This window comes from Muntiacus reevesi, chromosome 9, assembly GCF_963930625.1.
Source record: "Muntiacus reevesi chromosome 9, mMunRee1.1, whole genome shotgun sequence".
NCBI classification, from domain to species: domain Eukaryota; kingdom Metazoa; phylum Chordata; class Mammalia; order Artiodactyla; family Cervidae; genus Muntiacus; species Muntiacus reevesi.
The window spans coordinates 34016694-34043014 of NC_089257.1; the positions used below are offsets into that span (position 1 = coordinate 34016694).

At 38.1% G+C, this 26321-nt stretch overlaps 1 protein-coding gene across 1 annotated transcript in view; it reads right to left on the reverse strand.

Moving 5' to 3' along the window:
• The window catches only part of ANO3 (anoctamin 3), a 210480-nt gene that overhangs the window by 147819 nt on the left and 36340 nt on the right, over positions 1 to 26321 (reverse strand). The window lies entirely within an intron of this gene.

Below are 26321 nucleotides of genomic sequence, written 5' to 3' on the forward strand. Positions count from 1 at the left end.
GAGATCTCTAGTCTTTTGTTTTCCTCTATTTCTTTGCACTGATCACTTAGGAAGGCTTTCTTATCTCTCCTTGCTATTCTTTGGAACTCTCCATTCAGATGGCTATATCTTTCGTTTTCTCCTTTGCCTTTTGCTTTTCTTCTTTTTCAGTTATTTTTAAGACCTCCTCAGACAACAGTTTTGCCTTTTTGCATTTATTCTTTTTGGAGATGGTTTTGATCACTGTCTCCTGTACAATGTTCTGGACCTCCATAGTTCTTCAGGCACTCTATCTATCAGATCTAATCCCTTGAATTCATTTGTCACTTCTACTGTATTAATGTAAGGGATTTGATTTAGGTCACAAATGAATGGTCTGACAGAATTTAATGCACCTACCTTAAAACATGCAAGACATGTTATTGCTATTCAAATTTCTCTATGCAAACCATCTCTAAATATATTTCTTAGGAATCTCAAAAAAATCTGACACAGCCTGACTTCACTGCTGATCAAGGCTAGTCTTATCACCTCCTTACAGAAAGTCAACTCCACTTCCAACATGTAATCATCAGAAATAAAAATCTTCCCTAAACTAGTAACTCTAAAGTACTATTTATTAGATGGCAGAATCTCTAACTGATTGTATTCCAGCTCCTATTACAATCTAGCAGGGATACCTGCTATAGGAAAATAATAACCAATATTTAAAGAAATACTAACACTAATATAAGTTAGGCAGAAAACAAGTACTCCTCTACATAGTCTGCATATATTAACACACTTCACAGTCATGAAAACTGAGAGGTAAGTACTATTTTTCCCATATCACAGATGTTGATATTGAGGCAGACTTTAAAAAACAAATGGAAAGGTCTTTGTATTCTCTATATTCTCAACTATTGCTAAGCTAGGAAGCCAAGGGCACTGCAAAGCACAATATATTTTAATCACTGTTTTAATTACCACTGATGGCATTGCATACAGAAATAGAGAATTTTTAGTAATTTTAATCAAAGAAGTATAAGAATAAATCATGTGCTGAATTAGTTTTCTAACTTTCTACTACTGGGCATTGATATCTATAGCTGATGATAGATTGATTCAACAGTCATAACTACAGCTAACATTTATTAAAGCTTTTCTATATGCCAAGCATTTAGTCAAGCTCTTATATATACATATATAGATATAGATATACACTACTAATTTAAGCTGTATAGGAACCCAATATAGCAGTTTTATCATTAGCTCAGTTACATGTATCAGGCAACAGTGTCGAAGGTCAGCCAATCTGTCAGCCATAGTGTGAATTAGAATTCAGGCAGGCTGAGACGAAGCACCAGCTCTTAAGCACTGCATTTTATAAACCCTCTCAGCTCAGTGAGGTATTATTCCTATTTTCCTTTTGCTTTCTTCACCCAGACTTGTGCATGCGTATATCACGTAATTATGGCTTCCTATATATTAAAATTCACTACTAATTATGGAGTTCAATCAATTTACAACTAATAAGTGCTGATTTCATTAATGCCCAGAGATAGCTTATGACATTGGAGAAGGCAATGGCAACCCACTCCAGTGTTCTTGCCTGGAGAATCCCAGGGACGGGGGAGCCTGGTGGGCTGCCGTCTATGGGGTCGCACAGAGTCGGACACGACTGAAGCGACTTAGCAGCAGCAGCAGCTTATGACATCTTGGCAGCAGGCAATGCCACATGGACTTTGAAAAAAAAAAGTTTTAAGATTCATGATATAGTACATCAGTCACAGAACCCAGAGGTTGTCTTGTTACCCAACCACAGAATGCTACCTCTGAGGCCTAACCGATAATGATATACAGAGTTTAGGGCAAAGAAGAGAGGGATTCCATTGATTCACTCTCCTTTCAGCTGGTGCCACTAGGGAAGCTGAAAGTAGAATCCAGAAATGAATCATAAGCTTCTTCCCCAGGGGCAGTCTAAGAGCTCCTTGTCCCACCTGGGGTTTCCAAAAAGAGATCCTCTTCGCCTCCCTTTCACCAGAGACTTAGTGGATGCAGACACATTGTGTGGCTCTGTGTAAACCCCAGATTAAGGAATAAGGTTTGGGAGAAGGACTTACTGCCTCTTCTTTCTCACTGCTTATGCTTCTTCGGGAATGTTCTGAAGGAAGCAAGCCACTGCGCCTCCTATCCTGACCTAGAGGCAGGTACAGAAGGATTCATCAGCCCTGTCTGCCTACAGGCTATGCAATTGGTTGGTCAACGCTGTTTGCTCTAAATGGTAGCTCTAACATATTATATGATACCACAAAAGTACCCTAGACATTCTGGACCTTATTCTAATCTTGACCGAGATCAAATTCTTGAATTTCTTTCTATCCGGGAGAGGACTTCTAGAGGAAGAGAGTCATTTGGGAAAACGGTAGGACTAAAGAATGGCTTTTCTTCCTGTTCCTTGGTATCTTCAGAAGGTTCAGAATTTCAGGATTTGTTTTTAAATCATACTAATTTTTTAAGCTTTAGAAATGACTGAGTTGTCAAGTGAAAGAAGCCAGTTCAAAAGGCTACACATTATTCCAATTATACAATATTCTGAAAAAAGGAAAACTATGGGGACAATAAAAAGATCAGAGGTTTCCAGGGGCTAGCAGGATTTTAGGGCAGTGAAACTATACTGAATGATACTATAATGATCGATATATTCCATCATAAACTTGTCTTAACCTAGAGATTGTACAACATCAAGAGTGAACACTAACATCAACTATAGACTTTGGGTGATGTTAATGTTGCTATATCAATTGTAACAAACACACACTCTGATGGGGGGATTGATCTTGGGAGAGGCAGTGCATGTGTTGGGGCAGAGAGTATACAGGAAATCTCTGACTTTTTGCTCAATTTTTCTGTGAACCCCAAACTGCTTTGAAAAAGAAAGTCTTTTTTAAAGTTTCTTTAAAAGACTAAATGAAATGTTATATACCTTACAAGCTATTTTGTGTCTGTTACTGCCACTTTTCTAGCAATATTAAATTTACGTCTTGGGGGAAAAAAGGAGACATCTTCAAGTAAAAGGGTGACAAATGACTTTTCATCTTGCTATACAACCCCTTTTCTCTAACAAGGCAATGTATATGTTCAAGAAATATTTTTTTATATATAAAATTTTATATATATTTATTTATATACTATGTTTTTGGAATGTTTGTAGACTGAGAAATCAGCATTGAACAAAGCAAACAAGGTATATCCACCTGTAAGTCATAAATAGCAAAGAAATAATTACATGGTATAATCCAGATAGTGACAAGCACTACACAAAAATAAGTCTGGTACTTTGGATGATTGTCAGTAAGGACCATTTTAATGGATAGAAATAAAGCTGTGGGGTTTGCAGCTGGGACAATAAGATTCAAGTTACAGATAGCAATCACATTTCTTTCTTTCTTTTTTTTTTCTTTTTCTGTAAGAGGAATAGTTCAATTCATATAATTACTGTGAAAGGAGAATTAAGGCAACAGATATAAGTAAGATGGTCTCTTATTTTAATATCCTATCCTTATACATGTGCATGGAAGCTCAGTCGTGTCCAACTCTTTACAACCCCAAGGACTGTAGCCCGTCAGGCTCTTTTGTCCATGGGATTTCCCAGGGAAGAACACTGGAATGGGTTGCAATTTCCTCCTCCAGGAGATCTTCCTGACCCTGGGATCAAACCCAAATCCCTTGTGTCTCCTGAATTGGCAGGTGGATTCTTTACCATTGAGTCACCTGGGAAGCATCCTTATACACATATGCTAAATGAGATAATGTTTGAATGACAGGAGTAAAAACTATGCAAAATATTATAAATGTGCTTCTTATTATTACCATTAGTATTACAAATGTGTGATGCTATTAAATAGGAATCTAGAGAATAGGGAGAACGTTCTGAAAATGGGGTCCTTTGTGTAGCCAGGAAATAAATAAGTACAAAAGAAAAGTGTGTTTTTGTTTAATATTGCTTTTTAAAGAGATTCATGAAATTAGGCCATCATATTTTTCTCAGATTGAATACTCGGAATTGTGCTAATAGAGCATCTTGTTGACTTAATTTTATTGAATTAATTCAGTGAATGTTTAGAAGCTATACAAAATTAATTTATTCAAAATTTCAAATTTGTGGCAGTGAGTCAGACAAAGCACATTGTATTGTTGGTATGTTGATTCCCTGGCCTGCTGCCAAGCTGGTATATTTCAGTTAGATTAAGAATTTTCAGTTTGGTTCATTAATGGTATACAAAAAATTCATTAGTAAGGTTTCATTTAATGTATCAGGATAGCATATTTTATGGTAAGTGTATGAGTTATCCATTCTTGGATAAAAAACTTCATACAAACTTAAGAACTAAAATCATGTAGATACAGTACCTTGCATTTCTGTGGGTCAGGAGCTCAGGCATAGTTTAGTGGGTCAGGGCTACGTAAGCTGCAATTAATTTGTCTGCAGGGCTGTATTCTCATTTATAGACCTGACTAGGGAGACTCCACTTCTAAGATAATTCCAGTTCTTGGTAGAATTCATTTCCTTGTGGCTAAGGAATGAGTATTTGACTTCTTTTTGGCTGTTAACTGAAGGTCATTCTCAGCTTCTAGAAGCATTTTACTACTTCTTGACATGTGGACATCTCCAATATGGCAGCTTACTTCATCAAACCAACAAGAAGAATCTCCAGAGTGAGACAGATAGCAAAGTAGACTCACGTAATGGAACAAAGTCACAGAAGGGACATCACATCTCTTTGGCCTTATTCTAGTGTTTAGAAGCAAGTCTACAGGGGAAAGGATTATACAAGAATGTGAACACCCAGAGGGAAAGATGATTCAGGTCCTAGAGTCTGTCTGTCACCATATAGTTTATGAATTAATTAAAAGTTAAAGATCTGGTTTAAAAGATGAAAAGATTGATTTTTAAGAGTGATCTTAGGAAATACTATACAGGGGAAGGAAATCTTGCTATCTCATCCACCAAATTCCTCTATGGATAAACTGGGGGATAATATATAATTTTAGGAAATATCAGGAAAAAATTTTAAAAGGTAAAAATAAAAAAACAAAAGAATTCATATTTTACTCATGGTTCTATGACTGCTAATGCATTCAGACAACTCTGTTTTCCTATCTGTTGCTTAATTCCCCTTTGTTTCTTTTCAGTCACTAAATTGTGTCTGACTCTTTGTGATCCCATGGACTGCAGCACACCAGGCTTCCTTGTCCTTCACTGTCTCCTAGAGTTTGCTCAGATTGATGTCCATTGAGTCAGTGATGCCATCTAACCATCTCATCCTCTACCACCCTTCTCTTTTTGCCTTCAATCTTTCCTAGCATCAGTGTCTTTTCCAATGATTTTAGCTCTGAGCATCAGGTGGACAAATACTGGAGCTTCAGCTTCAGCATCAGTCCTTCCAAGGAATACGGGGTTGATTTCCTTTAGGATTGACTGGTTTAATCTCCTTGCAATCCAACTCCCCCACCATGAATCACAGAGTTGGTGCAAAACAAGGAAGGGCATGTACAGCTCTGACATTCATGATGCTCTTCTTTTTCCCAAACATTTCTCCAAGTGGCTCTTTTTTTAAGGTCTTTTAGGTTTTTTCAACTGACTTTGGCTAGGGCTTTTATTTCTCTTCAAAATGATGCTTACATAAATAGCTGGCAGTTGAGTTCACTCCCTAGGTGAGCCAAAGGTCTTTTCAGGGAAAATCGTAAATGACAATTGAGATCTGTTGTATTTCTGCCTCAATGAGCACCTTTAGGATCATGAAGGAGAAAACAGGAGAAAAAGGCAGTGCGTTTATTCCAAAATAAAATGTGTTACCTTATCAATGTTATCAAATTTCACAAATCAGCTGGAATACAAAGTACATACATTGAAATGAAGCACTCTTCTTTGACCACTGAAATAAAGTCTGAAGGGGAAAATGCAGTGATGTAAAATTCTCCCAGGAAAAACCAGCACCAGTTTTCAGAAACAGGGATAAGAATAGAAAAGCATGGCTGGGATCCCAGCAACATGGCACACAATATAATTTCAAAACTCTCATGCAATAAAATCCTGGAAATGATAGATAAAATAAAACATACATCTTTTGAAATTCATAGAGGAATTATCAGGAAAGTATGAAAACATCTAGCTCCCAAGTAGAAAAAAAACGTAGGTTTTCTAAACACATGCTGGCAAATCTATAGTGTGGCTACTCTGGGTAGGATCTAAAGTTAGTAACAATAATGGAAACAAACATTTATAAATTAAAAATAAAACATCCAAATAATCAATAAGCAAAAGAAATAAAATACAACGAAAGCTAGAAGACATTGAAAATGTAAACACAGTCTATTTAATAAATGATGCTGATTCAGATGAATTGGATATTCACATAAAAAGGATTAATTAGACCTCTACTTTATACTTGATAGGCTTTTAGAATTTATATTCAAACATCAATTCTAGTCCAGAAATAACCCATAAATTTATGGTCAGTTGACTTTAAACAACAGTCCCAAGACAATTCAATGAGGAACAAAAGTGGTCTTTTCAAACAATGGTGCTAGGGCAACTTTATATCCATGGGCAAAGAAGTTGAACACCTATCTTAAAACAAACATAAAAAATAACTCAAAATGGAGCACGGACCTAAATGTAATAGAGAAAACTATGAAATTATGACACTAAAAACATGTGAGTAAATATTTGGGACCTTGAATTTATAGGTTATATACAATACCACTAGCACAAGTGACAAAAGATAAATAGAACTGTATCAAAATTAAATATCTTTGTGCTGCAAAAATTCCATCAAGAAAGAGATGGCAAACCACAGAATAAAAAAAGAAAAAAACTTATATGTGATAAGTGGACCTCTTTTCACAAAATATAAATAACAATAATTCAAACCACAAATAATCTAATTAAAATGGGTAAAGGATTTGAATAGAGATTTCTCCAAGAAGAAATACAAATGACCATACAAACACCGAGGGATTCTCAACATAATGAAAGTTATAGAGAAATGCAAGTCAAAACCACAGTGAGATACCATTTTTCACCCATTATGATGACTATAATCAGAAAGACAAAATTAAACCAGCATTGGCAAGGATATGGAGAAACTGAAACCCTTTTGTGTTGCTGGTGGGGATGTAAAATAGTAGAGAAGCTCTGGGAAACAGTTTGACGATTACTTCTCATGTGAAACATAGAGTTACCAAATCATCAATTTCATTCCTAGGGATGTTAAAATTGTTCAGTCATGTCCATCTCTATGCAACCATTGATCATACAGTCCATGAAATTCTCCAGGCCAGAATACTGGAGTGGGTAACCTTTCGCTTCTCCAGGGGATCTACCCAACCCAGGGATCAAACCCAGGTCTCCCATATTGCAGGCAGATTCTTTACCAGCTAAGCCACCAGGGAAGCCCAAGAATATTGGAGTGGGCAGCCTAGCCCTTCTCCAGGGAATCTTCCTGACCCAGGAATTGAACTGGGGTCTCCTGCATTGCAGGCAGATTCTCTACCAACTAAGCCATGTTCCTAGGTATATACCCTGAGAAATGAAACACACATCCACACAAGTACTTGTATAAAACATTCATAGCAGCGTTACTCATAATAGAAAAAAAGAAGAAATAATGCAGTGTCTACTGGATGAATACACAAATCAAATGTGGTATTATCCACATAATTAAACATTGCATGTACATGCTTAGTTGCTTCAGTTGTATCTGATTCTTTGCGACCCCACAGTCTGTAGCCCACCAGGCTCCACTGTCCATAGGATTCTCCAGGCAAGAATACTAGAGTGGGTTGCTATTTCCTTCTCCAGGAGATCTTCCCAACCCAGGGATCAAGCATGCATCTCTTATGTCTCCTGCATTGGCAGGCAGATTCTTTACTATTAGCACCACCAATATTATTCAACACTAAAATGGAATTGAAAATTGACTCATGCTACAACATAGATGAACCTGAAAATATTATACAAAGTGAAAGAAGTTAGTACAGAAGTCCATATATTATATGTTCCTATTTATGAAATTCAATAGTAGGCAATATACATAGTTAATCATTTTCTAAGATCAGAAGAGTGGGGGAATGGAGAGTAACCACCAATGGGTCCAGGGGAGATAAATATTTTAAAATTATATTGTGATGATTACACAATCCTATGAATATACTAAAAACATTAAAATGTACACTTTAAATGGGTCATGAATTATATAGTATATGAATTTTATCTCAATAAAATTCTAAAAATCAATTCCAGATGGATTACTGACTGTGAACAACATTAGAATATATAGTTTCTAACTAACATAGGAACTTAGAGTAGGCAAATATTTCTAAAACAGGACAGAAATAGAAAAAGATGGATATATTTGCCAACACTACATGTAAAAAGAATCTGTTCATCACAGGAAGATTCATCATTGTAAAAATACCCATTATCTCACACTCATCTATAAAGCTGATATCATTTAAATGAAGATCTCAACAGAGTTTTGTGTGTAAGTATATCACTTAATGGGCTTCCTTAGTGGTTCTGTGGTAAAGAATCTGCCTGCAATGTAGGAGACCAGGTTTTGCTTCCTGAGTCAGGAAGATCCCCTAGAGGAGGGTATGGCAACCCACTCCGGTATTCTTGCCTAGAGAATCCCATCAACAGAAGAGTCTGGTGGGCTGCAGTCCATAGGGTCACACAGAAATGGACATGACTGAAGTAACTAATCCAGCAGCAGCAGCATATAACTTAACAAGCTTATCCTCCTATTTACTTGAAAGATCAAAGTGTCTTTGATAGGAAAAGATAGGGTTGCTAAATTCAGGGCACAGGAGAAATTAAAATTGGAGAGGTAAACTGCATACCTGAACACTTACGCTGCTTTTCCCCTCAAGGACTTTTGCAGATCTGACAAATATGGGCTTTCATATTAGCACTGTTCTGTGTGCTGAGTAACAGGGTTACAATGGTGAGTGAGCCAGACAGCCCAATCTGCCAAGATATTTTTAGGATACCTCAATACTTAAAATATTAAGATACTCCCTTGGCTCTGAATTCATAGCAGATGAAGGACAGGCAGATTCCTAAAAAGAATGGGAAGCTCAACACAAAGAGGTCAAATTACACAGGGGCAGACTGAATTCATTTGCAGTTTTGCAAATGCAAAATAAAAATGTCAGGTCAAAATACAGGAAAAGATTATCTCTGAAAGAGAGGCATAACCCAGAACATTACCCTGGTCAAAGGCTACTGTTTCACTTGAATATTTAACTAAAATGGCAAAACTTCAGGTCAGGGTATCATAGTTTCTGGCACTGAATAACTGCTTAGTATCATCACCATTGTCCTTGACCATGTGTGGAAATTAGGGCAATTAACATGATACTCCAAGGCAAACTGTTTGAAACTACTAGGTGTTTGTTTATCATCAATCATATACTCTAAGAAGTCAGAGAATAAAATCCTCCATAACCTTCATGGCAAGATGGATTTGATCTGATGAGAAATGTATTGACTCTTGCAGAAAAGAGGAGCCATAGGCTGTGTTCTTTATACTTGCATAAAATTATTTTTCATGATCCAGCATTCCTAGGTTTCTCTTTATTTGTCCCTAAAAGCTCTACGTCAACAAGGCAAGAGTCTCTTGAGACACAGCAAGAGGAAGAAGAATTATCAAGCAAATATTTTTGCTAATGTCATAAAGCAGATGACCTTTTCACATTATCTACAAATAATCTACTCAGAGTAAAAGTGAATCAGGTCATGTTGGAAACTTTGGAAAGTGAGCAATGAAAATACATGATAGAATATAAATGCTTATTTTTACCATGAGCTTAGTTCTTTCCAGTATCGGAGTTACTCTTGCTGTTAAAATTTACATATTTATAAAGCAATAAACCCCTTCATAGATCATAGCTTTGTTGTGGTGAAGGGGCTTGCATAACTCAATGAAGCTATGAGCCATGCCATGCAGGGCCACCCAATATGGACAGATCATGGTAGAGAGTTTTGACAAAACATGGTCAACTGGAGGAGGGAATGGCAAACAATTTCAGTCTTCTTGCCATGAGAACCCCATGAACAGTATGAAAAGGAAAACAAAAAGATATGACACCGGAAGATGAGTCCCCCAGGTCAGAAGGTGTCCAATATGCTACTGGGGAAGAGCAGAGGGCAATTACTAGTAGCTCCAGAAAGAATGAAGAGACTTAGCCAAAGCAGAAACAACGTCCAGTTGTGGATGTGTCTGGTAGTGAAAGGCTAATGCTGTAAAGAACAATATTGCATAGGAATCTGGAATGTTAGGTCCATGAATCAAGGCAAATTGGACTGACCAGGCAGGAGATGGCAAGAGTGAACATCAACATTATAGGAATCAGTGAGCTAAAATGGATGGGAATGGGTTGGGTGAATTTAATTCAGATGACCATTATATCTGCTACTGTGGGTAAAAATCCCACAGAAGAAATGGAGTGGCCCTTATAGTCAACAAAAGAGTCTGAAATGCAGTACTTGGGTGCAATCTCAAAAATGATAGAATGATCTTGGTTCATTTCCAAGGCAAACAATTCAACATCACAGTAATCCAAGTCTATGCCTCAACCACGGAGGCCGAAGAAACTGAATTTGATCAGTTCTGTGAAGATCTATAAGACCTTCCAGAGTTAACACCAAAAAAGATGTCCTTTTCATCATAAGGGGATTGGAATGTAAAGGTAGGAAATCAAGATATCTGGAGTAATAGGCAAGTTTGTCCTTTGGAGTACAAAATGAAGCAGGGCAAAGGCTAACAGAGTTTTGTCAAGAGAACATATTGGTCATAGCAAATGCCCTCTTCCAACAACACAAGGGACAACTCTACACATGGACATCACCAAATGGCCAATAATGAAATCAGACTGATTATATTCTTTGCAGCAGAAGATGAACTGTGGTGTTGGAGAAGACTCTTGAGAGTCCCTTGGACTACAAGGAGATCCAACCAGTCCATCCTAAAGGATATCAGTCCTGGGTGTTCATTGGATGGATTGATGATGAAGCTGAAACTCCAGTACTTTGGCCACCTGATGTGAAGAGCTGACTCATTTGAAAAGACACTGATGCTGGGAAAGATTGAGGGCAGGAGGAGAAGGGGACAACAGAGGAAGAGATGGTTGGATGGCATCACCGACTCAATGGACATGGGTTTGGGTGTACTCCGGGAGTTGGTGATGGACAGGGAGGCCTGGCGTGCTGCAGTTCATGGGGTCGCAGAGTTGGACATGACTGAGCGACTGAACTGAACTGACTGATACCAGACCAACTTACTTGTCTTCTGAGAAACCTGTATGTTGGTCAAGTAGTAACAGTTACAATCTTAAATGGAACAACAGACTGGTTCAAAATTGGGAAAGGAGTATGACAAGACTGTATATTGTCACAGTATATCATGCGAAACGCCAAGCTGGATGAATCACAAATTGGAACCAAGAAATATCAACAATCTCAGATATGCAGATGATATCACTCTTAATGGCAGAAAATGAAGAGGAACTAAAGTGCCTCTAGATGAGGGTTAATGAGAGTAAAAAAACTGGCTTAAAACTCAACATTCAAGAAACTAAGATCATGGCATCCGGTTCCATCCCTCATGGGAAATAGAAGGGAAAAAAGTAGAAGCTGTGACAGATTTTATTTTCTTGGGCTCCAAAATCACTGTAGATGGTGACTGCAGCCATGAAACTGAAAGACGCTTGCTCCTTAGAAGGAAAGCTATGACAAACCTAGATAGCATATTAAAAAGCTAAAACATCACTTTGCTGACAAAGGCCCATATAGTCAAAGCTATGTTTTTTTCTAGTAGTCATGTACAGTTGTGTGAGTTGGACCATAAAGAAGGCTGAGTGCCGAGGAATTGATGCTTTGGGATTGTGATGCTGGAGAAGACTCTTGAGAGTCCCACGGAATGCAAGGAGATCAAACCAGTCAATCCTAAAAGAAATCAACCCTAAATATTCATTGGGAGGACTGATGTTGAAACTGAAGCTTTAATTTTTTGGCCACCTGATGGGAAGAGCCAACTCACTGGAAAAGACCCTGATGCTGGGGCATATTGATAGCAAAAGAAGAGGGTGGCAGAGGATGAGGTGGTAAGATAGCATCACCGACTCAATGGACATGAATTTGAGCAAATTCCAGGAGATGGTGAAGGACAGCAAAGCTTGGTGTGCTGCAATCCATGGGGTCACAGAGTTGGACATGACTTAGCGACTGAACAACAGCAACAAAGAAATAAAAAGATTAGCTCTTTGAGGCACCCATGTATGTCATTTAAGATTAGGGGTTTGACTTTTTTTACTTGTATAGATTCCTCCATCATTAGTTCCCTAACCAGGAGAATGATAGGTCAAGACAAGACTAGTGGTTTTTAACTCTTCTTTGGTAATAGGCAATATAGAGAGGGGGAAAAATACACATACTTACATACTCATATAATTATACATGCAATGTCAGAGAGTTCGTGGGTTCCCTGGAACTCATGCGGAAGCCCCCATAAAGCTCCTTGGACAGGCTGAAAATTTTTGGATCAGGCAGTCTCAGAATCCTCCCAGTTCTAGGAACACCTGCCTCTGTAAACTAAACTCCCCTTGGCAAGCCTTAACAGAAAGATGTTGCATCTTTTACAGCAAATTCTCCAAGCTCTTTGGAAGCCTCACAGCTAAACTAATGGTATAGTCATTTGAGTTTATAAAAGAAATGTGAATTAGTGAAGGTACCCAACATTTCTTCTCCTCCTACTAACCTTTCCTTTTTGGATACTATGAAAAACCAACACACCACGATGCCTTCTGTTTGAAACCAAGATAAGTGGAAGAATTCATATTCCTTTAATTTTGTGACAACATAACTTGCAGTTGAGATAACAGAAATGAAGACCCATTTCCTACTTCCTATCTTCAGTTACTGTGCACAAATCCTTAATTAAATTTTCCACAGTCTTGTTTTAAAATGGTAATAATAAGGCCTGTTTATTTCTCTGAAAAATTGTGAAGATGGTGGCTGATGAGTATAAAACAACTAGCATGAGTGCCAGACTTCTTAGGTGCTAGATAAATTACAACTGTCATCTGGGAAGTAATTAAACAAGGTACAATACAGCATTGCTTCTCAAAATTTACTCATCTATCCATATTTTTTTTGCTACAGCTAAGAGCACCTATTTAATATATTTTTCTTTAGATTGCACTCTTTCTTAAAAAAATAGACTTTGCAAAAATAATAACATCTGAATAAAAACAAGTTTGGCACACTGGTTATGTTTTTTTCTTCTAACAAATATTAAAATAAAGGCATATTTATTAAATTTTTAAAAGTTGTTCCTGTGAAGCTTACAAATTATTTTGAAAATTATGATTTGGAAAGTGCAGGTATAGCAAGCCACTAAACCTTAGCTTAAATTAAACTCAATCTGGGTTTATTATTTCTCTTGGCATAAACCAAGTCAGGAAACAAGGTGGTTTGAGTTTTGAGGGTGGGAAGAGAAGAAGGAAATGCCACGAGGAGGCCAGGTGGCAGTGCCGTGGGCATCTGACGTTCAGCCAGTGAGTGACAGTCCCTGCGGGCTGCAAAGGAGAAGAAGGAAAGGAGGTCAGAACAGAAGACGTCTGAATTTTAAAGACTGGTGTCACTGATCTCAAGTCCAGAGATGGATAAGCTCCTGTCATTTTTAATAGGGAAAAACTACATCTCTTTTTCATGGCAGCAGTAACCTAAAGTTAGCAAAAACTTACAGATAACTTATCACTTAAAAAAGTAAAAATTAAAACAAAAGGCAGGAGTGGTCAGGACATTAGCTCGCTAGGCAGAAAAAAATGGCTCTCAATTGCTGATTTACTGATGTGAATCTTTCCTAATGCACTCCTTTTTAGAAGCTAGATACAAAGTTGTAATTCTGTAAAGCATTTGGAAAGCCATTAAAGCACTGCTTATCTTTTTTAAAATTTAATTTAATTTTTAATTGGGGGATAATTACTTTACAGTATTGTGTCAGTTTCTGCCATACATCAACATGAATCAGTCATATGTATAATATGTCCCCTCCCTCTTGAACTTCCCTCACACCTCCCTCCCCATCCCACTCCTGTAGATTGTCCAGAGTACTCTCTTTGGCTTCCCTGCATCATGCAGCTAATTCCCACTGGCTATCTCTTTTACACATGGTAATGTACATGTTTCAAATCTACTCTCTCAAATCATCCCACCCTCTCCTTTCCCCACTGTGTTCAAAACAGCACTGCTTAACTTTTAGCCAATATTTACTGGAACTGCCTATGACAGTCGTTTTCAGCATGCTCCTATGTGGACAATAAGAAATATGTTCTATAAAAAAAGATGGAAACAAATTACATCTCATGAAAGTTGCATTATTAGAACTCAGAGGTGCAGCTTTCACTAACCTAAAACACACACATGCACACATGCACACACACACATATCTAATATACTTAGCAAATACTTTGAGCTACATGCTGAGGAAACAAAGGAGAATGTATTATTCAACAAATCTTTTTTTAGTGCCTGCTGCTGCTGCTGCTACTAAGTCACTTCAGTCGTTTCTGACTCTGTGCGACCCCATAGACGGCAGCCCACCAGGCTCCTCCATCCATGGGATTTTCCAGGCAAGAGTACTGGAGTGGGTTGCCATTGCCTTCTCTGTTTTTAGTGCCTACTCAGATCCAAATATTTGCTTCAGTCATTGGGGATAGAGTAGTGAACAGCAAACAGGAGAATAAAATGAGTACAAAAGTGGTCTTATATATTCCAATTTGCTTAAGAAAATGTTTAATAAGCACCCATCACATGCTGACAAGCGTGTCTTTTTCTTAACCGTAGCTTTTTTCACACTATAGGAGTTAGTGCAGCCTAGAATTTAAGGCTCATTCTTTGGAAGTAGACAGACCTGGATTTAAATTCTGGTTCTGTCTCTCAGCTAGCTATGTGGACTTGCACATACCAATCTCTGCATTCACTGGTTTCCTCATTCATAAAGTAGGAGACAAACATTCCCGACAATATAGAGTTAAGTACTCACCAACAAGTATTGATTCAGTGTTCTTCTGTCATGGTTACTATTTTAGGCATAGGTGGAAAACAGTGAACAAAACAGACATGGCCTTATGCTCCAGCCATCAGGATAAGTGGGTAGCTTTATCTTAAAGTGATTAGTGGGAAGTTGATGCAGTGGACTTACTGGTATAATTATTAAATACTGGCATTTTGAATGGAGGACAGAATGACAAATACATGCACATAAAAGAAAAGTATTTTAATAAAATAAGTGGCAGTTATTAAATGATAAATGACTGTCTGGAAAATAATAAGCATTTTAAATTATATGCTGCCCTAGAAGTTAAATATGGGAAGGGCCCATGGCAGATGGTGCTGACCAAAGGCAGCTTTACTGAGAAGATAGGTTTTCCTAACCAGACAATAAGTAAAAAAGATCAGATAACCACATAACCATTTAGGCAAAGGCACCTATGAATATTCTTGAAGTGTAACAGCAGCATTGAGATAGAGCAAAAGATAATACACATCTCAGCTCCCTAATTCATTAATAAGACACTAATGGTTAATCTCATCCTAATGCCTTAAGAGAATTCCAATTTTATTAAATACAATTTTAATTCTAGATAACTAAGTTTTTCCTATGATATGGTGCAAGGTCCATGGTCCAAGACCCACATTCAATACATTACTCCTTATCTACATTGGCACAGGAAACTCTAAACAACAGAGGAACTCTTGTCTTTGTAAAGAAAAGAAAGAAAGAAAGCGTACTTGCTCAGCTGTGTCCAACTCATTGCAACCCCATGGACTGTAGCCCACCAGGCTCCTCTGTTCATGGAATCCTCTAGGCAAGAATACTGGAGTGAATTGCCATTTCCTTCTCTAGGTGATCTTCCCCACCCAGGGATCGAACCTGGGTCTCCTGCATTGTGGGCAGATTCCTTTCCATCTGAGCCACAAGGGAAGCAGACAATGTCTTTGTAATGACTGATTCAAACATGGCATTCTTTGATTTTGGCTTTAAACAATATTTAGAGGAGATATTAAATTGTACTTATGAACACATTAAATATCCTTAGTACAAATTGTTGTTCTGTTGTTCAGTCACCCACTTGTGTACGACTCTTTGTGACCCCATGGATTGCAGCACACCAGGCTTCCCGGCCCTTCACCATCTCCCAAAATTTGCCCAAGTTCATGTCCATTCCAACAGTGATGCTATCCAGCCACCTCATCTTCTGACACCCTCTTCTCCTTCTGCCCTCAATCTCTCCTAGTGTCAGGAACTTTTCCAATGAGTCAGCTATTCGCATCAGATGACAAAATACTAGAGTTCCAATGTCAGGATCACTCCTTTCAATGAGTATTCAGGGTTGACTCCCCTTAAGATTGACTGGTTTGATTTCTTTTATGTCCAAGGGACTCTCAGTCTTCTCCAGCACCATAGTTCAAAGGCATCAATTCTTTGGCATTCTGTCTTCTTCATGGTCCAGCTCTCACAACTGAACGTGACCACTGGAAATAACACAGTCTTGACTATACAGACCTTTGTCAGCAAAGTAATGTCTCTACTTTTCAGCACACTGTCTAGGTTTGTCATAGCTTTCCTGCCAAGAAGCAAACATCTTCTGATTTCATGGCTGCAGTCACCATCTGCAGAGATTTTAGAGCCCAATAAGAGGAAATCTGTCACTACTTCCACACTTTTCCCCTCTATTTGCCATTAAGTAACTGGTCAGATGTCATGATCTTAGCTTTTTAATACTTAGTTTTAAGTCGGCTCTTTCACTCTCCTTCTTCATGAGTGGTACAAGTTAACCACTTGATAAATAATGTACAGGTAATTAAATGTTTTGATTTTGAGTTTTTTATCATTTTGGTTTACTTTTAACTTCAGAAAACTGTAAATCATAGGTTTTCTCTAAATCTGATGATGTTTGGTAGAAGACAGAAGTGACAACAGAGGTGGGGGCTATGTGGGAAGAGTTGGTTAAAATTCATCTGTTTCCTCTCTGAGTGTGGGGAAGGTATAGATGCATTGTGTCAAAATTTTCTTACAGTTATCTTTTCATAGTCAAAAGGAAAAACAAACCGGTGAGGGAGAATAAAGAACAGTTACTTCTGTTCTGAGACATCTTATGGTCTCCTGGTAATGAAGTCCTTTGACAAACTACCTCCATTTTTTGCGTATCCTTCCCTACACTGAGATCTTTCCCTCGCTTCTCACCCACTAGTACCGACTGAAGTGACTTAGCGTGCATGCATGCATTGGAGAAGGAAATGGCAACCCACTCCAGTGTTCTTGCCTGGAGAATCCCAGGGACAGAGGAGCCTGGTGGGCTGCCGTCTGTGGGGTCGCACAGAGTCGGATGCGACTGAAGTAGCAACAGCAGCAGTACCTACTCACAAGAGCCAACTTTTAAATTTGGGGAAATTTTATGAACTAGTTGACCTTACTGATAGTCTGAAATAGGCCGCTGGGAGCTAGCTGCTTTTTCACCATGGAAATCAGCAGAAATAATTATTTTGAGCTCTTTACCACCACTGCTTATACATGTCGACTGCAGGAAGACAGAGACCACGTCTTTGTTCTTTACAACGTCTCTATGGTACTTAGTCTAGTGTTTCCTATATGGTGGGTATAAATGAACTACACAGATCAGACAGGAGACTTAGCAAGTCCATTCATTAATTCATTCTCAACACTTATATATGACCTTTAAAATCACAACAGTGTTACAAAAATCCCCAGCTGTGTATTAACTCTGTTCTACCATTTCCATAATTCCCTTACAATAGAGAAGAGATGCTCAGGAACAAATTATATATATGGAGGAAGACAACCATTGTGAGCCCCTTGGACAGCAAGGAGATCAAACCAATCAATCCTAAAGTAAATCAACTCAGAATATTCATTGGAAGGACTGCTGCCGAAGCTGAAGCTCCAGTACTTTGGCCACCTGATGCGAAGAGCCAACTCATTGGAAAAGACCCTGATGCTGGGAAAGATTAAGGGCAGGAGGAGAAGGGGATGACAGAGAATGAGATGGTTGGATGGCATCACCAACTCAGTGAACGTGAGTTTGAGCAAATTCCAGGAGATGGTGAAAGACAGGGAAACCTGGTGTGCTGCAGTCCGTAGGGTCACAAAGAATAGGACAGTACTTACCGACTGAACAACAGCAACAACAGGAAGGCAGAATAAATCATAAATTTTATAAAGTTTCTGTCACTTTAAGGCAGAATATCTCCTGACTCACAACAAATAAGTTTAAATAGCCTAAATAATCCGAGTTTCACACAGGCAGGGTTTTGAAGAGCTATAGTTTTGATGTTTTTTAACCTTCTGCTCTTAAGAACCACCATGATTTAGGAATAAAGAACGAAAGGGTGTGTGGGATAAAGGATTGTTGTGACTGACTTTTTGGAGACTTTAAAAGCCAAACAATTATGAGTCATGAAAGAGTCCCTGCGAATCAGGTCGGCGTCTACAGGGCAGTGGCAACTGCATTTAGTAATGATAACAAAAAGTACACAGCATCGGAGATGATTCTTAATAACCGTATTTAACAAATGGCTAGATGATGTTATTTTTTCCACTAAAAGCCTCCCCTCTTGTCTGCCGGTTTTGACCCAGTACCACTTTAAGACCCTGTCAAACAAAGATGACAGATCCCAAGTTCCAGGTTATATAAGAGTAGCAGTTTCTTTAATCTTTGTCCCTGCCCCAGGATCCCTTTCTTTTTACAGATGGCTGTTTTTTATTCACTAATGAAAAAACATTTCATTTCAGTGTCAAAAATGCCAGTAGCATCTGCTAAACTCTATGATCTCAAGTCAGGAGGAGAAATCCTTTGAAGGCAGGATCTTGAATGTCTCCTTGTTACCAAAGGAAGAATAGCTTATCTTAGAAGAACTAAAGAAAATCTGTATCTATAAACACATAAGCATTTTGAGCACCCTGGAAAGTTTGTACAGGTTTTTAAAACACTGCTTTCCAAAGCAGTGATATCACTAAGAAAAGCAGGCATAGATAATGTGAGTCCAGAAACCTCTACCCAAGAACTCTAAAAACATTCACTTCTAAGTATTTAATCCTGCTCATGATTTTGTAACAAAATATGTTTCCTAAACTACATTTGCTTTATTGATGTACATGTTTATTTTTTTAAAGGCAGTTAAATGTTTGAGACAATAAATGAAATAAACACAAAATGGAACTCAGGTATATGCATATGTGAATTTTACTTACATACATATACAGTCCTGAATATTCATTGGAAGGATTGATGCTGAAGCTGAAACTCCAATACTTTGGCCACCTGATGCGAAGAAATGACTCATTTGAAAAGACCCTGATACTGGGAAAGGTTGAACGTGGGAGGAGAAGGGGATGACAGAGGATGAGTTGGTTGGATGGCATCACTGACTCAATGGACATGAGTTTGAGTAAGCTCCAGGAGTTGGTAATGGACAGGGAAGCCTGGCATTTTGCAGTCCATGGGATCGCAGAGTTGGACATGACTGAGCCACTGAACCGAACTGAACTGAGCATATATGAATATATCTGAAATCAGATAATTTCTAAGTAGGAAAGTTTACACATATATATGTGTATATATATATACACATACACACACATAGGCTACCCTGGTAGCTCAATCAGTAAAAAATCTGCCTGGAGTGCAGGAGACCTGGATTCGATCCCTGGGTTGGGAAGATCTAGAGAAGGAAATGACAACCCACTCTAGTATTCTTGCCTGGAGAATTCCATGGACAGGAGCCTGGTGAGCTATAGTCCATGGGGTCGCAAAGAGTTGGACACGACTGAGCAACTAACACGCATATAACCCATCTCTTGTTAAGAGGGAAAATAAAAGGTAAAAAATGGACTGGTAAATGTTCTATAAAATTGATCCCAAGTCACAAGCATAATCCCCATGAAGTTCCCATGATTGATTACCACTTGTTCAGTGGTGTAGAGAGAGACTAGTTTTCCAGATTCAACATTTAAGGTCTACTTTTTTCCTTAGGTTATAAACATGTAACACAACATTTAAGAACTTGTCATCTTGTTCTTTACTTCTCTCCCTTCACCACAAAATCCCATTTGTGGAGACAATTAGTAAACAAGGTAGAAATTTGTCACATACTGTAGAAGAAAATGAGAGATTGCATATCACACTGTGCTTTAGACAAAGCTCTTCTTCTGGAGCATTTTTTCTTAGTTAATTTTATTTCTCCTCTAAGTACCTGCTCCCCCTCTTGGATTTTTTTTTCCTTAATCTCAATCTACCTCCCTTTCTCTGCACAGAATAAGACCACGAAAGGGATAAAGTCAACCTTGTCACTCACTGTGGCTGTGAATCCTTGAAACAGTGATTTGATCTCGCACACCTTCAATTTTCCCATCAATAATAATATGAATACTCTGTCTGATTGATAAATCACTATGCACCAGCATAATTCTAAATTTCATATGAATATCCATTCATTGATTCTTTATAAATATCCTATGAAGTAGGTATCATTGACTGTTACTGCTCTCCCACCTTATTTTACAGAGAGGAAATTTGAGTCAAAGAAAATTTAAACAGCTTTTCCATCACAGCATGCAAAAGGCAGCACCAAATTCAAATTCATGTGTCTTAAATTCAGGACTTAAGTTCTAAACTATTATATAGTCAAGATGCATATCTATAAAGTGATAAGAATCATACCAATTTCACATACACTTATTATGTAGAGTCCCATGTACTCTTTAGCACATATTATTTGTTACTTTTACAATTACTGTTACTATTTTCAATTTTTATTTTTAGTACTACTATCAAGTATATACAGGGCTTCCCTGGTAGCTCAGATGGTAAGAGCATCTGCCTACAATGCGGGGTACCCAGGTCCAGTCCCTGGGTCGGGAAGATCCCCTGGAGAAGGAAATGGCAACCCACTCCAGTACTCTTGGCTGGAAAATCCCATGGACTGAGGAGCCCATGGGGTCACAAAGAGTTGGACACAACTGAGCGACTTCACTTCATTTCATCTCACTTCATCAAGTATATAAAAGACCAACGTCCCTACACAAGAGATCCTCCAATGCCATACCTGCCCTTCAGAATCAAACTGAGGAGCTCATTACATAAATTGAAATGTCCATACTGTCATTTATGTAAGGAGTTACATGTATTGTCCAGTTAAGTGACAATATAAAGTCCATTTGTTTGAATGCTCAGTTAATCAATTAATCCACTCTGTGTGTGGATGTGTTTTGTAAATCTATATGACATCACAAACGCTTGCATTTATGGGTATGAGGCAACAAAGGCTCTTGAATAAGACTTGTTATATAAATCCATATTGCCTCCTTACCTGTAGTCTTTGCACAGGCCCTTTCTCCCACACTCTTGCTATGGCTATGTGTGTCTCTTATCTTGGCCACTGCACATACACGACCTACTCTAGACCCTGCTTTTGTTCATGCCTCAGCCTTCGCCTGCTCCAATGGCACTTTTAACCTTTTCCAAGTCTGCTTTCATTTTCCCAATAATCTGCATGCTTGCTACAAAATGAAGACAAAGTTAAGTGTTGCTCAGAGGTGATTGCTGTTTCAAATTCAGAGTTCTCTTTCATTCTCTCCTCTCTCGACCCACAGATATGGATGCAACTGTATGTGTGATGCACATACACTTCTATGATATATAATATGCAAGGTGGCCATGTCCTATTGCACTGTTAAATACCCAAACAGTATTCAGTTTTACAGTTCTTTCGTTCATTTACCTTCCAGTGAAGAATAGGCCTATTCTTCTAGCCTAGTCTAGTGAAGAATAGGCTTTCCTGATGACTCAGATGATAAAGAATCTGCCTGCAGTGCAGGAGATCCAAGTTCAATCCCTGGGTCAGGAAGATCACCTGGAGAAGAGAATGGCAACCCACTGCAATATTCTTGCCTGGAGAATTCCATAGACAGAGAAGCCAGGACACAACTGAGCAACTAACACTTATTGTGAATGGTAATGATTCATTGAAGAATATTTTGGCTATATTTGCTAAATTATTCTTTGGTATGATTCATCATGATTCAGTGAATATCCCTGTTCATACATCCTTATTAACCTCTCTAATTGCTTTATTCATATAAATCCTAGAAGTAAAATTACTCAAAACTTTTATCCAATTTCAAAGACAGGCTTGATTTTCTACTTTTTCATAAACTTTATCTTAACTCTTACGGCCACAATCATAACTCTATTCCACTTAAAGTTGTAATGTTTTCCTGATATTCTTCTTCATGCTCACTTATTTAACAAGTTTACTGTGTGTTCCTGTTATAAGGCAGGCTCTGTGCAAGGTACTGATGTAATTACAAAGAAAAATAGACGATGATCCCCATCCTTGAGAGAGTAATTTAGTCAAGTAGACAGATAGGACAAGTTAATTACAATTTGGTGTGATTAGGGCTATATGAGGGGTGAGTGCAAGAGCTGAGAAGAAAGATAAAGTGACTGTCTGGACAAGGAAGGAAAAGTCTTCTCTTTAAAAAATGGTGCTAGAACAAGTAGACAGTCAAATGCAAAACAGGACAAAACAACTAATCTAGATGGACTACACTCTTCATGAAAATAATTCAAAATGGATCACAGACTTAAATGTAAAATATAAAACTATAAAATTGCTAGAAGATAACATGAAGGAACCCTAGATGATCTCTGATATAGTGATGGTGTTTTAGATACAACACCAAAGTCATGATCCCTGAAAGAAATAATGTATGGCTAGACTTGATTAAAATTCTGCTCTGGAAACAGACAATATCAAGAGAATTAGAAGACAAGGCATAGACTAACAGAAAATATTTTCAAAAGACATATCTGATAAAGAACTGTTATCCTAAGTAAACAAAGAAATCCTAAAACTCAATATAAAAAAGTCAGTTACAAATGGCATGTGATTATTGAAAAGACACCTCTTCAAAGAAGATGGTAAATAAGTATATGAAAAGATGCTCCACACTGTATGCTATCAGGGAAATGCAAATGAAAACAATAGTGAGATACCATTACAAATATATTAAAATGGCCAAAATCTAGTACACTTATAACCATAAATGCTGGTGAGGATGTGGAGCAACAGGAATTCTCACTCATTGCTGGTGAAAATGCAAAATGATATAGCTACTTTGGAAGACAATTTGGGGGTTTGTTATAAAACTAAACATTCTCTTAGTATATGATTCAGAAATTGCATTCCTAGGTATTTACCCAAAAGAGTTGAAAATCTATGTACACACAAAAATCTGAATGTGCATGTTCACAGCAGCTTTATGAATAATTGCTCAAGCTTGGAAGCAACCAAGCTGTCCTTCAGCAGGTCAATGGATACACTGTGGCACAGTCAGACAATGGAATAATATTCAGCACTAAACACAGAAGTACAGAACAGACTTTTGAACTCTGTGGGAGAAGGTGAGGGTGGGATGTTTCGAAAGAACAGCATGTATATTATCTATGGTGAAACAGATCACTAGCCCAGGTGAGATGCATGAGACAAGTGCTCAGGCCTGGTGCACTGGGAGGACCCAGAGGAGTTGGGAGGAGAGGGAGGTGGGAGGGGGGATCGGGATGGGGAATACGTGTAACTCTATGGCTGATTCATGTCAATGTATGACAAAACCCACTGAAAAATAAAAAAATTTTTTTAAAAAAGTAAGTAGATTATAAAGGTATGAAAAGACATCAATTCAGTTTAGTCGCTCAGTCGTGTCTGACTCTTTGCGATCCCATGGACCGCTAGAGGAATCTTAAATGGATATTGCTCAGTAAAACAAAACAATCTGGAAAGGCTATATGCTGTATGATTCCCAACCATGTGACATTCTGGAGAAGACAAAACTTTGGAAACAACAGAAATACTAATAAAAAGAAAAGTGGTTGCTGGCAAGGGGCCAGAGTAAGGTGGAGAGAAACAGTCAGAGCACAGAGGATTTTTTGAACAGTGAAAATGCTCTGTATGGTATTATAATGATGTATATACATCATCATACATTTATTCAACCCATAGAATGTACAATACTAAGAGTTAACCCTAAGGTAAACTGTGCACTTTGGATGATTATGAAGTGTCAATGTAGGTTTATCATTAGTGAAAAATGTACCATTCTGATGAGTGATGCTGGTAATGAGGAAGACTATACATGTGTGAGGGTAGGGAGATATAGGAAATTTCTGTCCCTTCCTTTTAATTTTGTTGTAAATCTAAAATTGCTCTAAATATAGTCTTTTAAAAGTGGTATGTGATTTGATTCCTGAAAAATGAACAGAAGAAAGGGGAGAAAACTCTGCATGTAAAGGCACAGGTCACGGAAGTGGGGGGAGTTATTCAAGACCCATTAGGGTGTTGGTTCTGATTGTGTTGGGAGACACTGGTATCTGAAAAGGCTGTCAAGGAACAGAAAGGACGATGCTCATGCACCCTAACATTTCCATCAGAGTTGCACTTATGTCCCTATTTTTGTATTTCCCAACAAACTACAAGCCTTTTGATGACTGGAACTATACTTTATTCATTCTGTAGCCACTGTATTTTGTATAATGTTTGGAGTATATATGTATGTGCACACACACACACACACACCCATGACTCAGTCATTCAACCTGTGGTTGCCTTCTCAAAGTCACAGAGTTTTCAATGACACAGGTGAATTTAGAAATTCTATAATAATATGCATTTTTTTGTATAAAAAATAAAGGGACTAAAAAAGCACCTATAATCCCAGTATGATACCTGAAGACTCTTTTTACACACATGCAAGTATAATTTTGCTTTCAAACCGGCTTTCTTCTTTCCCGCTTTGACATGTTCCCATGTCACTAGAACCAACATCACTGTGATTTTTTTTAATAACTATCATCTCTATGGTTATACATATACATACATTCTGATGTTGGAAACTCATGTATCTACTCCAACTGCCAGCACTCCTGGCTACACCACCATCATCTTTCAACTGAACTGCTCTAACACCACCTTACTCTCATCACTGTATGCCCATTCTCATATAGAGTGATCTTAGGAAAACAGAAATCTGTTGAAAACTCTTTGAATTTAGAATGAAATCCAGACTCCCCGGCCCAAGGGCCCCTGTAATGGTGTCCTTGCTTACCTCTCTATCTCCTCTCGTTTCAGCCATCCTGGCGTTCAGTCTCTGTATTCTTGCCACACAGGCTATATATCAGTTTCTCAAACACACCAAGCTCCTTCCCATTCCAGGGCCCTCATAAGAGGCACCTCTCTGCCTGGAATGCCTCCTTCTCACACTCTTCCTTCGGCTGACTTCTCATCTTTCAGTTCTTGGCATTAATACCTTCTGAGAGGTTAATACCTCCCTGATTGACCTGTGTAGCTCCTCTTCCACTATTTAATGACCCACTTAATGACAACTTGTAAGTAGTTATTTAACTTGTTAGTTTATTATCTATTTTCTGACTCCTCCATTAGACATCTACAGGCTTTGCAAGGGTAGGGATTCTGCCTGTTTTATTCATCAAGAAATATCCAGACTTATAAGGTCTGGCATATGGCAGGCTCTCAAAATATAGAGTACGCTGGAGATATTAAGGGAAGATGTCAGGGAATGGTTCTCAAATGTGGGATCAGTACCAGCAACATCAACATCATCTGAGAATTTCTTAGGAAAACAAATTCTCTGGACTCCACTAGAATTATTGTTATCAGAAGCTCTGGTGTAGAGCTTTGTCACCTGTTTTTTTAACAAGACCTACAGGTGATTTTCATGTTTCCAGCCTGACAACCACTGTTGCAAGGTATCTGTTTAGAAAAAGAAACATTTTGTTTGAAAGTTGCCACAGCTAAAATTTCTTAGAATGTGAAATCTGAACCTCTGTGTGTGTATATGTGTTCAAGCTTGTCTGACTCTTTGCAACCCCACGAACTAGAGCCCACCAGGCTCCTCTGTCCATGGGATTTCCCAGGCAAGAATACTGGAGTGGGTTGCCGTTTCCTTCTGCAATTTGAAACTTCAATATCACCAAATGTAATCTCTCATTTATTGACCAAAAAAAAAAAAATGCTGGAAAAAAAATGCTGAAAGATAATTCTTTAAAAATATTTTAACCTGACAATGAAGTTTTGCTTATAATTTTGCTTTTAACGTTATAAAATACACATAATTCTTATAAAATCAAGTAAAATTATGCAGCACATACTCTTCTCTGAAAAAAGTCCTCAAATGTAAAGCTACTTTCCTACTGAT